Source organism: Pseudophryne corroboree, unplaced genomic scaffold, assembly GCF_028390025.1.
Source record: "Pseudophryne corroboree isolate aPseCor3 unplaced genomic scaffold, aPseCor3.hap2 scaffold_415, whole genome shotgun sequence".
Lineage (NCBI taxonomy): Eukaryota > Metazoa > Chordata > Amphibia > Anura > Myobatrachidae > Pseudophryne > Pseudophryne corroboree.
In genome coordinates, this window is record NW_026970049.1 from 347,180 (window position 1) to 362,810 (window position 15,631).

The following is a 15,631-nucleotide window of genomic DNA, read 5'->3' on the forward strand; positions in this document are numbered from 1 at the left end:
TCGATTGATCGAAACTATCCTCTGCTATGTGCATTTTTTTTTTTATAATTAAAGTAATCAAAAACTGGGATTGATATTTTGGCTCTTTTATTTTTACTTAAAGTACAATAACTTTTATCATTTTAATTTGTTTTAATAGTATATTGACAGCATTGTTTTCTTTAAAAAATCCACTTAATTTTCTTTACCCTATTACTGAAATGGTAATTGACAAAAACAAACTACATTGTCACCAGAAGAGCAATGCAAAATGTACAAGTGATATATGAAAATCATCTTCCATCTTGAATTTCAATGATGCATTGGGACAACAATTTGTGAGAAACATCTTCACCCACAAAGAAAGATTTTCTTAATTCCTTACCTGTGTGCTGATTAGATATCACCTTGTTTTCACATTAAACAGACTTCCCCGTGAGGAAGCAGCAAGGATGCAGTGACGTTTCCTGGTGTCAACCTGTATTATTTCAGTAGACATTGAAATGAGGATGCATCTTTGATGCCTTTCCAATGAAGCAAGTTTATTTCAGTAATAGGTGAAAAACCATTCCTACAAAGGTGTTAATCAGAGACTTGGCTTTGTGGACACTTTTCAGAGAGCAAATTTGTTAGCATAAACATAAAATCAGAAAATGAAGAGCTGTTTAATCACTCAATTGGACTTTTCTGCCAGCATATTTTTTTTCTCTGCAACCCACTGCTAAATTGTGCTTCCTAGCTGTTTTTTTATAAAATCACTTAATCAAATCTAACTCTGATTACATCAGAGAAGGCCAGGTACCCTACACCATAAGGGGGGTTTTTGAAATTTTGACTTGTCTACTTAAAGATCACCAAAATCTGATTACAAGGTCAATTACATCCCTGGGTGGGATTGAACCACCAACCTTTTGGTTAATAGCCAAACATGCTAACCGATTGCGCCACAGAGACACCTTGCAAAAGTCAATACTGACAAAGGCTAATAATCATTCATCTAGAACGTTTCCTAGAAAAACTTTAAAAAGTCAATAATCTGGAGAATTTTTGTAAGAAACACATTGGTACTTTCCCATGATGAGTGAGTGCTTCAGGATTTCTTGCACTTACATGGGCTATTAACCAAAAGGTTGGTGGTTCAATCCCACCCAGGGATGTAATTGACCTTGTCATCAGATTTTGGTGATCTTTAAGTAGACAAGTCAAAATTTCAAACCCCCTCTTATGGTGTAGGGTACCTGGCCTTCTCTGACGTAATCAGAGTTAGATTTAATTAAGTGATTTTATAAAAAACAGCTAGGAAGCACAATTTAGCAGTGGGTTGCAGAGAAAAAAATAACATTTTAAACCTACCGGTAATTTTTTTTTCTCGTAGTCCGTAGAGGATGATGGGGACTCCGTAAGGACCATGGGGGATAGACGGGCTCCGCAGCAGACATGGGCACTTTAAGAAAGACTTTAGATCTGGGTGTGCACTGGCTCCTCCCTCTATGCCCCTCCTCCATACCTCAGTTAGAGAAACTGTGCCCAGAGGAGACAGACAGTTCGAGGAAAGGATTTTTGTTAATCCAAGGTCAAGATTCATACCAGCCACACCAATCACACCGTATAACTTGTGATATACTACCCAGTTAACAGTATGAATCAAATCTAACTCTGATTACATCAGAGAAGGCCAGGTACCCTACACCATAACAGGGGTTTTCGAAATTTTGACTTGTCTACTTAAAGATCAACAAAATCTGATTACAAGTTCAATTACGTCCCTGGGTGGGATTGAACCACCAACCTTTTGGTTAATAGCCGTACACACTAACTGATTGCGCCACAGCGAAACTTTGCAAAAGTACATACTGACAAAGGCTAATAAGCATTCATCTAGAACGATTCCTAGAAAAACTTTAAAAAGTCAATAATCTGGAGAGTTTTTGTAAGATGTTTCTTCCAGCAACCAATGAAGAAACACATTGGTACTTTCGCATGATGAGTGAGTGCTTCAGGATCTCTTGCACTTACATGTGCAGCAGAGTACTGTAATGGAAGCATGCTGGGTCCATAACCCAGAGGTAGGCAGATTGAAACTATCCTCTGCTATATGACTTGTCTACTTAAATATTACCAAAATTTGATGACAAGGTCAATTACGTCCCTGGATGGGATTGAACCACCAACCTTTTGATTAATAGCTGAACACACTAACCGATTGCGCCACAGAGACACTTTGCAAAAAGTACATACTGACAAAGACTAATAAGCATTCATCTAGAACGTTTCCTAGAAAAACTTTAAAAAGTCAATAATCTGGAGAGTTTTTGTAAGATGTTTCTTCCAGCAACCAATGAAGAAACACATTGGTACTTTCCCATGATGAGTGAGTGCTTCAGGATCTCTTGCACTTACATGTGCAGCAGAGTACTGCAATGGAAGCATGCTGGGCCCATAACCCAGAGGTAGGCAGATTGAAACTATCCTTTGCTATATGCATTTTTTTTTGTTCATTAAAGTTATCCAAAACTGGGATTGATATTTTAGCTTTTATTTTTACTTAAAGTACAATAACTTTTACCATTTTAATTTGTTTTAATAGTATATTGACAGTGTTGTTTTCTTTCAAAAATCCAATTAATTTTCTTTACCCGATTATTAAAATGGTAATTGACAAAAACAAACTACATTGTCACCAGAAGAGCAATACAAAATGTACAAGTGATATATTAAAATCATCTTTCCAGCTTGAATTTCAATGATGCATTGGGGCAACGATTTTGTGAGAAACATCTTCACCCTTAAATAAAGATTTTCTTTATTCCTTACCTGTGTGCTAATTAGATATCACCTTGTTTTCACATTAAACAGACTTCCACATGAGAAAGCAGCAAGGATGCAGTGGCGTTAATGTTTCCTGGTGTCAACCTGTATTATTTCAGTAGATATTGAAATGAGGATGCATCTTGCTGCCTTTCCAATGAAGCAAGTTTAATTTAGTAATAGGTGAAAAACCATCCCTACAAATATGTTAATCAGATACTTGGCTTTGTGGACACTTTTCAGAGAACAAATTAGTTAGCATAAAAATAAAGCCAGAAAATGAAGAGCTGTTTAATCACTCAATTGGATTTTTCTGCCAGCATATTTCTTTTTCTCTGCAACCCACTGCTAAATTGTGCTTCCTAGCTGTTTTTTTATAGAATCACTGATTCAAATCTAACTCTGATTACATCAGAGTAGGCCAGGTACCCTACACCATAAGAAGGGGGTTTGAAATTTTGACTTGTCTACTTAAAGATCACCAAAATCTGATAACAAGGTCAATTACATCGTTGGGTGGGATTGAACCACCAACCCTTTGATTAATAACCAAACACACTAACCGATTGCGCCACAGAGACACTTTACAAACATACATACTGACAAAGGCTAATAAGCATTCATCTAGAACGTTTCCTAGAAAAACTTTAAAAAGTCAATAATCTGGAGAGTTTTTGTAAGATGTTTCTTCCATCAACCAACGAAGAAACACATTGGTACTTTCCCATGATGAGTGAGTGCTTCAGGATCTCTTGCACTTACATGTGCAGCAGAGTACTGCAATGGAAACATGCTGGGCCCATAACCCAGAGGTAGGCAGATTGAAACTATCCTCTGCTATATGCATTTTTTTTTGTTAATTAAAGTAATCCAAAACTGGGATTGATATTTTTGCTCTTTTATTTTTACTTAAAGTACAATAACTTTTACCATTTTAATTTGTTTTAATAGTATATTGACAGTATTGTTTTCTTTCAAAAATCCACTTAATTTTCTTTACCCTATTATTAAAATGGTAATTGACAAAAACAAACTACATTGTCACCAGAAGAGCAATACAAAATGTACAAGTGATATATTAAAATCATCTTTCCAGCTTGAATTTCAATGATGCATTGGGGCAACGATTTTGTGAGAAACACCTTCACCCTTAAATAAAGATTTTCTTAATTCCTTACCTGTGTGCTAATTAGATATCACCTTGTTTTCACATTAAACAGACTTCCACATGCGAAAGCAGCAAGGATGCAGTGGCGTTTATGTTTCCTGGTGTCAACCTGTATTATTTCAGTAGACATTGAAATGAGGATGCATCTTGCTGCCTTTCCAATGAAGCAAGTTTAATTCAGTAATAGGTGAAAAACCATTCCTACAAAGGTGTTAATCAGAGACTTGGCTTTGTGGACACTTTTCAGAGAGCAAATTTGTTAGCATAAACATAAAATCAGAAAATGAAGAGCTGTTTAAACAGCTACTGCCTGAGGGTCTCTTGACCTGGTGCAATACCTCTGTAGCTTTTTGTTGAGGCGGGACGCCATCATGTCTATCTGGAACAGTCCCCACCGACTTGCAATCTGTGCGAAGACTTCCTGATGGAGTCCCCACTCTCCTGGATGTAGGTCGTGTCTGCTGAGGAAGTCTGCTTCCCAGTTGTCCACTCCCGGAATGAACACTGCTGACAGTGCGCTTACATGATTCTCCGCCCAGCGAAGAATTCTGGTGGCTTCCGCCATCGCCACTCTGCTCCTTGTGCCGCCTTGGCGGTTTACATGAACTACTGCGGTGACGTTGTCTGACTGGATCAGAACTGGTTGGTCGCGAAGTAAGGTCTCCGCTTGACATAGGGCGTTGTATATGGCCCTTAGCTCCAGGATGTTGATGTGAAGACAAGTCTCCTGACTGGACCAAAGACCTTGGAAATTTCTTCCCTGTGTGGCTGCTCCCCAACCTCGGAGGCTCGCGTTCGTGGTCACCAGGATCCAGTCCTGAATGCCGAACCTGCGGCCCTCTAGAAGGTGAGCACTCTGCAGCCACCACAGGAGAGATACCCTGGCCCTGGGGGACAGGGTGATCAACTGATGAATCTGTAGATGTGACCCGGACCACTTGTCCAGTAGGTCCCATTGCAAGATCCTCGCATGGAACCTGCCGAAGGGAATGGCCTCGTATGATGCCACCATCATTCCCAGGACTCGAGTGCAGTGATGCACTGACACCTGTTTTGGTTTCAATAGGTTCCTGACCAGAGTCATGAGTTCCTGGGCCTTTTCTATCGGAAGATAAACCCTTTTCTGGTCCGTATCCAGAATAATGCCCAAGCAAAGTCAGACGAGTCGTAGGAACCAACTGCGACTTCGGGATATTGAGAATCCAGCCGTTTTGCTGTAACACCTTCAATGAAAGTTATACGCTGTTCAGCAACTGCTCTCTTGATCTCGCTTTTATGAGGAGATCGTTCAAGTACGGGATAATTGTGACACCTTGCTTTCGCAGGAGCACCATAATTTCCGTCATTACCTTGGTGAAAATTCTCGGAGAAAATTCTGGAGAGACCAAACGGCAACGTCTGAAATTGGTAATGACAATACTGTACCGCAAATCTTAGGTACGCCTGATGAGGTGGATAAATGAGTACATGAAGGTATGCATCCTTTATGTCCAGAGATATCATAAAATCCCCCCCTTCTAGGCTGGCGATGACCGCTCTTAGCGATTCCATCTTGAACTTGAACCTTTTCAAGTATAGGTTCAGGGATTTTAAATTTAATATGGGTCTGACCAAACCGTCCGGTTTTGGGACTACAAACAGGGTCGAATAATTTCCCTTTCCTTGTTGAAGCAGGGGAACCTTGACCACCACCTGTTGAAGATACAATTTGTGAATTGCATTTAACACTATCTCCCTTTCCTGGGGAGAAGATGGTAGGGCCGATTTGAAAAACCGGCGAGGAGGCACCTCTTCGAATTTCAGCTTGTAACCCTGAGAAACAATTTTTATTGCCTAGGGATCCACCTGCGAATGAACCCAGATGTGGCTGAAAACACGAAGACGTGCCCCCAACTGGGCGGACTCCTTTAGCGGAGCCCCAGCGTCATGCGGTGGATTTTGTAGAGGCCGGGGAGGACTTCTGTTCCTGGGAACTAGCTGTGTTGTGCAGCTTCTTCCCTCTGCCCTTACCTCTGGCAAGAAAGGACGCACCTCATACTTTCTTGTTTCTCTGTGATCGAAAGGACTGCATTTGATAATGTGGTGCTTTCTTAGGCTGTGAGGGAATATAAGGCAAAAAATTTGATTTACCAGCTGTAGCTGTGGAGACAAGGTCCGAGAGACCTTCCCCAAACAATTCCTCACACCTGTAAGGTAAAACCTCCATATGCCTTTTTGAGTCGGCATCACCTGTCCATTGCCGGGTCCATAGGACTCGTCTAGCAGAAATCGACATAGCGTTTATTCTAGAACCCAGTAGACTAATGTCACTTTGAGCATCTCTCATATATAGGACAGCATCTTTTATATGCCCTATGGTCAATAACATAGCATCCTTATCTAGGGTCTCAATCTCTGCTGATAAGGTATCTGTCCATGCTGCCACCGCGCTACAACCTCGGCCGACGCAATTGCCGGTCTGAGTAAGGTACCAGAATGTGTGTAAATGGACTTTAGGGTAACCTCCTGCTTGCGGTCAGCAGGGTCCCTGATGGTAGCCGTATCCTGGGATGGCAGCGCTACCTTTTTGGATAAGCGTGTCAATGCTTTATCCACCCTAGGGGAGGATTCCCACCGTATCCTGTCCATTGGCGGGAAAGGATACGCCATAAGAATCCTTTTGGGAATCTGCAGCTTTTTGTCTGGAGATTCCCAAGCTTTTTCACATAATTCGTTCAACTCATGTGAGGGGGGAAAGGTTATCTCAGGTTTCTTTCCCTTATACATGTGTACCCTCGTGTCAGGGACAGGGGACTCTGTGATGTGCAAAACATCTTTTATTGCAATAATCATATATCGAATACATTTAGCCAATTTTGGTTGTAACTTTGCATCATCGTAGTCGACACTGGAGTCAGAATCTGTGTCGGTATCTGTGTCAACTATTTGGGATAGTGGGCGCTTTTGAGACCCCGAAGGTCCCTGCGACATAGGGACAGGCATGGGTTGACTCCCTGACTGTTCCCTAGCTTCAGCTTTGTCTAATCTCTTGTGTAATAAGTTTACATTAGCACTTAAAACATTCCACATATCCATCCAGTCAGGTGTCGGCGTTGTCGATGGAGACACCACATTAATTTGCTCCTGCTCCTCTCTAGGAGAGCCTTCTACCTCAGACATGTCGACACACGTGTACCGACACACCATACACTCAGGGAATCCTCTTATCTGAGGACAGTTCCCCAACAAGGCCCTTTGGAGAGACAGAGAGAGAAAGTATGCCAGCACACACCCCAGCGCTATATGACCCAGGAAAAAAACACAATCATTTTATGTTTACCCAGTAGCGCTGTATTTCCATATATATATGCGCCTAATTATGTGCCCCCTCTTCTTTAAGACCCTCTTTCTACCGTGGTATAAGCAGGGGAGAGTCCATGGAGCTTCCCCTCAGCGGTGCTGTGGAGAAAATGGCGCTGGGGAGTGCTGAGGGAGAAGCCCCACCCCCTCAGCGACGGGCTTCTGTCCCGCTCAAATAGCCCCCCCCATAAAAAAATGGCGGGGGCTCTTATATATATATACAGTGCCTAGCTGCATATATATTTATTTTGCCAAAGAGAGGTCTATATTGCTGCCCAGGGCGTCCCCCCTGCGCCCTTCACCCTTACACTGACTGCCGTGTGTGAGGTGTATGGGAGCAATGGAGCACAGCTTTACTGCTGTGCGTTACCTCAGTGAAGATCATGAAGTCTTCCGCCGCCTCTGAAGTCTTCTTTTCTTCTCATACTCACCCGGCTTCTATCTTCCGGCTCTGCGAGGGGGACGGCGGCGCGGCTCTGGGACGGACGGCGAGGGTGAGACCTGCGTACCGATCCCTCTGGAGCTAATGCTGTACAGTAGCCTAAGAAGCAGAGCCTATCAACTCACAGAAGTAGGTGTGCATCTCTCCCCTCCGCCCCTCGATGCAGGGAGTCTGTTGCCAGCAGGCTCCCTGAAAATAAAAAAATCTAACAAATATACTTTCTGTCAGGAAACTCAGGAGAGCTCCCTGAAAAGCACCCAGTCTCCTCTGGGCACAGTAGTAAACTGAGGTCTGGAGGAGGGGCATAGAGGGAGGAGCCAGTGCACACCCAGATCTAAAGTCTTTCTTAAAGTGCCCATGTCTCCTGCGGAGCCCGTCTATCCCCCATGGTCCTTACGGAGTCCCCAGCATCCTCTAGGACGTAAGAGAAAAATTATGCTGGCAGAAAAATCCAATTGAGTGATTAAACAGCTCCAGAGCTGCTCTGTAAGGCAAGTAAAAGGGTGTGGGCCCTGCAGCACTACCTGTAGTTTGCATTGTGCATTGGAAGCCTAGTTTGCTGTCTGTTTCCACTTCTTTTTTCTTGATCCCCTCCCGTCTATACCCTTGTGCACTATCCTGACTTCTCCTCCCGTCTGCTTACTTTGTGCCTTCCAATGCACAATGCAAACTACAGGTAGTGCTGCAGGGCCCACACCCTTTTACTTGCCTTACAGAGCAGCTCTTGAGCTGTTACAGTGCCCAGCTGCTGCAAGAAATCAGCGTGAATGCTTCAGGGGCTGGGGCATGGCCAACATGAGCCCCACACCGAAGGAGGGTGGGGGTGTTTAATGCGAACTAGGGGTCTTGCACAATGCGAACTACAGGTAGTGCTGCAGGGCCCACACCCTTTTACTTGCCTTACAGAGCAGCTCTGGAGCTGTTACAGTGCCCAGCTGCTGCAAGAAATCAGCTTGAATCCTTCAGGGGCTGGGGCATAGCCAACATGAGCCCCACACCGACAGAGGGTGGAGGTGTTTAATGCGAACTAGGGGTCATCCAAGTGCCGCAAAAGGCCGCCATGCCCTGCACGCCCCTTTTCTCTTTTCATATGCAGACGAGGGTTGAAGCCAACTTTGACCCACTGCTTGGATGACATCGCCATATGCAAATCCATCTGCTGCAGGCCTTCCCCCAGGAATGCTTGCACTAGTTGTTGCATTTGGTTTGTTGTTTGGGGGTGCTTCAGTATTAGGCAGCCTTCTGCCCTCCCATGTTCATCTGAAAATATGTGTTCTCCCTGCAGTTGTTGTCCCCAGATGAGAGTTCCCTTGTGCTGCCTCAGTTGAATCTCCTTTACTTGACAGAGATGTGCCTGAGCAGCGGCCCTCCCCAGCCCTATCCCAAATCATACTTATTTTGCATAGGAGATACCATGGTCATGAAGACTGTTCTCCCAGGGTGCGGTTCATTCATTGCATTCTGGGTATGCTGACCCCTGTGATTTCCCCAAATGTGGGAAACTCGACTGCATTATTTAATGCGAACTAGGGGTCATCCAAGCACCGCAAAAGGCCGCCATGCCCTGCATACCCCTTTTCTCTTTTCATAAGCAGACGAGGTTTGAAGCCAACCTTGACCCACTGCTTGGATGACATCACTTGCTGCCTTTCCAATGAAGCAAGTTTAATTTAATAATAGGTGAAAAACCATCCCTACAAAGGTGTTAATAAGATACTTGGCTTTGTGGACACTTTTCAGAGCACAAATTTGTTAGCATAAAAATAAAGCCAGAAAATGAAGAGCTGTTTAATCACTCAATTGGATTTTTCTGCCAGCATATTTCTTTTTCTCTGCAACCCACTGCTAAATTGTGCTTCGTGGCTGTTTTTTTTATAAAATCACTTAATCAAATCTAACTCTGATTACATCAGAGAAGGCCAGGTACCCTACACCATAACAGGGGTTTTCGAAATTTTGACTTGTCTACTTAAAGATCACCAAAATCTGATAACAAGGTCAATTACGTCCCTAGGTGGGATTGAACCACCAACCTTTTGGTTAACAACTGAACACGCTAACTGTTTGTGCCTCAGAGACACTTTGCGAAAGTACATACTGACAAAGGCTAATAAGCATTCATCTAGAACGTTTCCTAGAAAAACTTTAAAAAGTCAATAATCTGGAGAGTTTTTGTAAGATGTTTCTTCCATCAACCAATGAAGAAACACATTGGTACTTTCCCATGATGAGTGAGTGCTTCAGGATCTCTTGCACTTACATGTGCAGCAGAGTACTGTAATGGAAGCATGCTGGGTCCATAACCCAGAGGTAGGCAGATTGAAACTATCCTCTGCTATATGCATTGTTTTTTGTTAATTAAAGTAATCCAAAACTGGGATTGATATTTTTGCTCTTTTATTTTTACTTAAAGTACAATAACTTTTACCATTTTAATTTGTTTTAATAGTATATTGACAGTATTGTTTTCTTTCAAAAATCCACTTAATTTTCTTTACCCTATTATTAAAATGGTAATTGACAAAAACAAACTACATTGTCACCAGAAGAGCAGTACAAAATATACAAGTGATATATTAAAATCATCTTTCCAGCTTTAATTTCAATGATGCCTTGGTGCAACAATTTTGTGAGAAACATCTTCACCCATAAAGAAAGATTTTCTTAATTCCTTACCTGTGTGCTGATTAGATATCACCTTGTTTTCACATTAAACAGACTTCCCCATGAGGAAGCAGCAAGGATGCAGTGACGTTTATGTTTCCTGGTGTCAACCTGTATTATTTCAGTAGACATTGAAATGAGGATGCATCTTGCTTCCTTTCCAATGAAGCAAGTTTAATTCAGTAATAGGTGGATAATCATTCCTACAAAGGTGTTAATCAGAGACTTGGCTTTGTGGACACTTTTCAGAGAGCAAATTTGTTAGCATAAACATAAAATCAGAAAATGAAGAGCTGTTTAATCACTCAATTGGACTTTTCTGCCAGCATAATTTTTTTTCTCTGCAACCCACTGCTAAATTGTGCTTCCTAGCTGTTTTTTATAAAATCACTTAATCAAATCTAACTCTGATTACATCAGAGAAGGCCGGGTACCCTACACCATAAGAGGGGGTTTGAAATTTTGACTTGTCTACTTAAAGATCACCAAAATCTGATAACAAGGTCAATTACGTCCCTGGGTGGGATTGAATCACCAACCTTTAGGTTAATAGCCATACACACTGACTGATTGCGCCACAGCGACACTTTGCAAAAGTACATACTGACAAAGGCTAATAAGCATTCATCTAGAACGTTTCCTAGAAAAACTTTAAAAAGTCAATAATCTGGAGAATTTTTGTAAGAAACACATTGGTACTTTCCCATGATGAGTGAGTGCTTCAGGATCTCTTGCACTTACATGGGCTATTAACCAAAAGGTTCCCACCCAGTGATGTAATTGACCTTGTGATCAGATTTTGGTGATCTTTAAGTAGACAAGTCAAAATTTCAAACCCCCTCTTATGGTGTAGGGTACCTGGCCTTCTCTGACGTAATCAGAGTTAGATTTAATTAAGGTGCGCAAGGACATAGAAGGGAGCGGTTTAAGAAAAGAGAAGTGGAAACAGACAGCAAACTAGGCTGGAGAGAGACCTGAGACAAAGAGATCTGAATTATACGAGAGCCGACCAGGGGAAACACAAATTATGCAGTCAAGTTTCCCACATTTGGGGAAATCGCAGGAGCAGCACACCCAGAGTGCAATGGGTGAGCCTTGCCCTGGGAGAAGCACCTTCATGATCATAGTATCTCACCTGGCAGGTAAGTAGGAGTTGGGCTAGTGCTGGGGAGGGTCGCTGCTCGGGTACGCCCCTGTCAAGTGAAGGAGATCCAACTGAGGCAGCACAAGGGAACTCTCGAAAGAAGAACAAGGCTAGAGGAAGATCTGAGACAAAGAAATCTGACTTTTACCAGAGCTGACCAGAGGAAAGCACAAACACAGTCCCCCACTACCACCAGGAAACATTAACGCCACTGCATCCTTGCTGCTTTCTCATGTGGAAGTCTATTTAATGTGAAAACAAGGTGCTATCTAATTAGCACACAGAAAAGAAAATTAAGTGAATTTTTGAAAGAAAACAATACTGTCAATATACTATTAAAACAAATTAAAATGGTAAAAGTTATTGTACTTTAAGTAAAAATAAAAGAGCAAAAATGTCAATCCCAGTTTTGGATTACTTTAATTAACAAAAAAAATGCATATAGCAGAGGATAGTTTCAATCTGCCTACCTCTGGGTTATGGACCCAGCATGCTTCCATTACAGTACTCTGCTGCACATGTAAGTGCAAGAGATCCTGAAGCACTCACTCATCATGGGAAAGTACCAATGTGTTTCTTCATTGGTTGATGGAAGAAACATCTTACAAAAACTCTCCACATTATTGACTTTTTAAAATGTTTCTAGGAAACGTTCTAGATGAATGCTTATTAGCCTTTTTCAGTATATGCTTTTGCAAAGTGTCGCTGTGGCGCAATCAGTTAGTGTGTAAGGCTATTAACCAAAAAGTTGGTGGTTCAATCCCACCCAGGGACGTAATTGACCTTGTTATCAGATTTTGGTGATCTTTAAGTAGACAAGTCAAAATTTCAAACCCCCTGTTATGGTGTAGGGTACCTGGCCTTCTCTGATGTAATCAGAGTTAGATTTGATTCAGTGATTTTATAAAAACAGCTAGGAAGCACAATTTAGCAGTGGGTTGCAGAGAAAAAGAAATATGCTGGCAAAAAAATCCAATTGAGTGATTAAACAGCTCTTCATTTTCTGGCTTTATTTTTATGCTAACAAATTTGTTCTCTGAAAAGTGTCCACAAAGCCAAGTCTCTGATTAACACCTTTGTAGGGATGGTTTTTCACCTATTACTAAATTAAACTTGCTTCATTGGAAAGGCAGCAAGATGCATCCTCATTTCAATGTCTACTGAAATAATACAGGTTGATACCAGGAAACATTAACGCCACTGCATCCTTGCTGCTTTCTCATGTGGAAGTCTGTTTAATGTGAAAACAAGGTGATATCTAATTAGCACACAGGTAAGGAATTAAGAAAATCTTTATTTAAGGGTGAAGATGTTTCTCACAAAATCGTTGCCCCAATGCATCATTGAAATTCAAGCTGGAAAGATGATTTTAATATATCACTTGTACATTTTGTATTGCTCTTATGGTGACAATGTAGTTTGTTTTTGTCAATTACCATTTTAATAATAGGGTAAAGAAAATTAAGTGGATTTTTGAAAGAAAACAATACTGTCAATATACTATTAAAACAAATTAAAATGGTAAAAGTTATTGTACTTTAAGTAAAAATAAAAGCTAAAATATCAATCCCAGTTTTGGATTACTTTAATGAACAAAAAAAAAATGCATATAGCAAAGGATAGTTTCAATCTGCCTACCTCTGGGTTATGGGCCCAGCATGCTTCCATTGCAGTACTCTGCTGCACATGTAAGTGCAAGAGATCCTGAAGCACTCACTCATCATGCGAAAGTACCAATGTGTTTCTTCATTGGTTGCTGGAAGAAACATCTTACAAAAACTCTCCAGATTATTGACTTTTTAAAGTTTTTCTAGGAAACGTTCTAGATGAATGCTTATTAGTCTTTGTCAGTATGTGCTTTTTGCAAAGTGTCGCTGTGGCGCAATCAGTTAGTGTGTAAGGCTGTTAACCAAAAGGTTGGTGGTTCAATCCCACCCAGGGACTTAATTGACCTTGTTATCAGATTTTGGTGATATTTAAGTAGACAAGTCAAAATTGCAAACCCCCTCTTATGGTATAGGGTACCTGGCCTTCTCTGATGTAATCAGAGTTAGATTTGATTAAGTGATTTTATAAAAAAACAGCTAGGAAGCACAATTTAGCAGTGGGTTGCAGAGAAAAAGAAAAATGCTGGCAGAAAAATCCAATTGAGTGATTAAACAGCTCTTCATTTTCTGGCTTTATTTTTATGATTACAAATTTGTTCTCTGAAAAGTGTCCACAAAGCCAAGTATCTGATTAACATCTTTGTAGGGATGGTTTTTCACCTATTACTAAATTAAACTTGCTTCATTGGAAAGGCAGCAAGATGCATCCTCATTTCAATATCTACGGAAATAATACAGGTTGACACCAGGAAACATTAACGCCACTGCATCTTTGCTGTTTTCTCATGTGGAAGTCTGTTTAATGTGAAAACAAGGTGATATCTAATTAGCACACAGGTAAGGAATTAAGAAAATCTTTATTTAAGGGTGAAGATGTTTCTCACAAAATCGTTGCCCCAATGCATCATTGAAATTCAAGCTGGAAAGATGATTTTAATATATCACTTGTACATTTTGTATTGCTCTTCTGGTGACAATGTAGTTTGTTTTTGTCAATTACCATTTTAATAATCGGGTAAAGAAAATTAATTGGATTTTTGAAAGAAAACAATACTGTCAATATACTATTAAAACAAATTAAAATGGTAAAAGTTATTGTACTTTAAGTAAAAATAAAAGAGCAAAAATATCAATCCCAGTTTTGGATTACTTTAATTAACAAAAAAAAAATGCATATAGCAGAGGATAGTTTCAATCTGCCTACCTCTGGGTTATGGACCCAGCATGCTTCCATTACAGTACTCTGCTGCACATGTAAGTGCAAAAGATCCTGAAGCACTCACTCATCATGGGAAAGTACCAATGTGTTTCTTCATTGGTTGATGGAAGAAACATCTTACAAAAACTCTCCACATTATTGACTTTTTAAAATGTTTCTAGGAATCGTTCTAGATGAATGCTTATTAGCCTTTGTCAGTATGTACTTCTGCAAAGTGTCGCTGTGGCGCAATCAGTTAGTGTGTAAGGCTGTTAACCAAAAGGTTGGTGGTTCAATCCCACCCAGGGACTTAATTGACCTTGTTATCAGATTTTGGTGATCTTTAAGTAGACAAGTCAAAATTTCAAACCCCCTGTTATGGTGTAGGGTACCTGGCCTTCTCTGATGTAATCAGAGTTAGATTTGATTCAGTGATTTTATAAAAACAGCTAGGAAGCACAATTTAGCAGTGGGTTGCAGAGAAAAAGAAATATGCTGGCAGAAAAATCCAATTGAGTGATTAAACAGCTCTTCATTTTCTGGCTTTATTTTTATGCTAACAAATTTGTGCTCTGAAAAGTGTCCACAAAGCCAAGTATCTGATTAACACCTTTGTAGGGATGGTTTTTCACCTATTATTAAATTAAACTTGCTTCATTGGAAAGGCAGCAAGTGATGTCATCCAAGCAGTGGGTCAAAGTTGGCTTCAAACCTCGTCTGCTTATGAAAAGAGAAAAGGGGTATGCAGGGCATGGCGGCCTTTTGCGGTGCTTGGATGACCCCTAGTTCGCATTAAATAATGCAGTCGAGTTTCCCACATTTGGGGAAATCACAGGGGTCAGCATACCCAGAATGCAATGAATGAACCGCACCCTGGGAGAACAGTCTTCATGACCATGGTATCTCCTATGCAAAATAAGTATGATTTGGGATAGGGCTGGGGAGGGCCGCTGCTCAGGCACATCTCTGTCAAGTAAAGGAGATTCAACTGAGGCAGCACAAGGGAACTCTCATCTGGGGACAACAACTGCAGGGAGAACACATATTTTCAGATGAACATGGGAGGGCAGAAGGCTGCCTAATACTGAAGCACCCTCAAACAACAAACCAAATGCAACAACTAGTGCAAGTATTCCTGGGGGAAGGCCTGCAGCAGATGGATTTGCATATGGCGATGTCATCCAAGCAGTGGGTCAAAGTTGGCTTCAACCCTCGTCTGCATATGAAAAGAGAAAAGGGGCGTGCAGGGCATGGCGGCCTTTTGCGGCACTTGGATGACCCC

General features: G+C 41.3%; 1 non-coding gene and 2 pseudogenes across 1 annotated transcript; 1 reads left to right on the top strand and 2 right to left on the bottom strand.

Moving 5' to 3' along the window:
- Nucleotides 1-9,125: 9,125 nt before the first annotated feature.
- Nucleotides 9,126-9,304, top strand: LOC135025428 (U1 spliceosomal RNA; annotated as a pseudogene).
- A 2,083-nt stretch (nt 9,305-11,387) lies between these two features.
- Nucleotides 11,388-11,550, bottom strand: LOC135025346 (U1 spliceosomal RNA). The gene has a single exon (XR_010222128.1). It is a non-coding gene; the product is annotated as a U1 spliceosomal RNA (small nuclear RNA).
- Nucleotides 11,551-15,093: 3,543 nt separating this feature from the next.
- On the bottom strand, nt 15,094-15,272 carry LOC135025431 (U1 spliceosomal RNA; annotated as a pseudogene).
- Between the last annotated feature and the right edge of the window lie 359 nt (nt 15,273-15,631).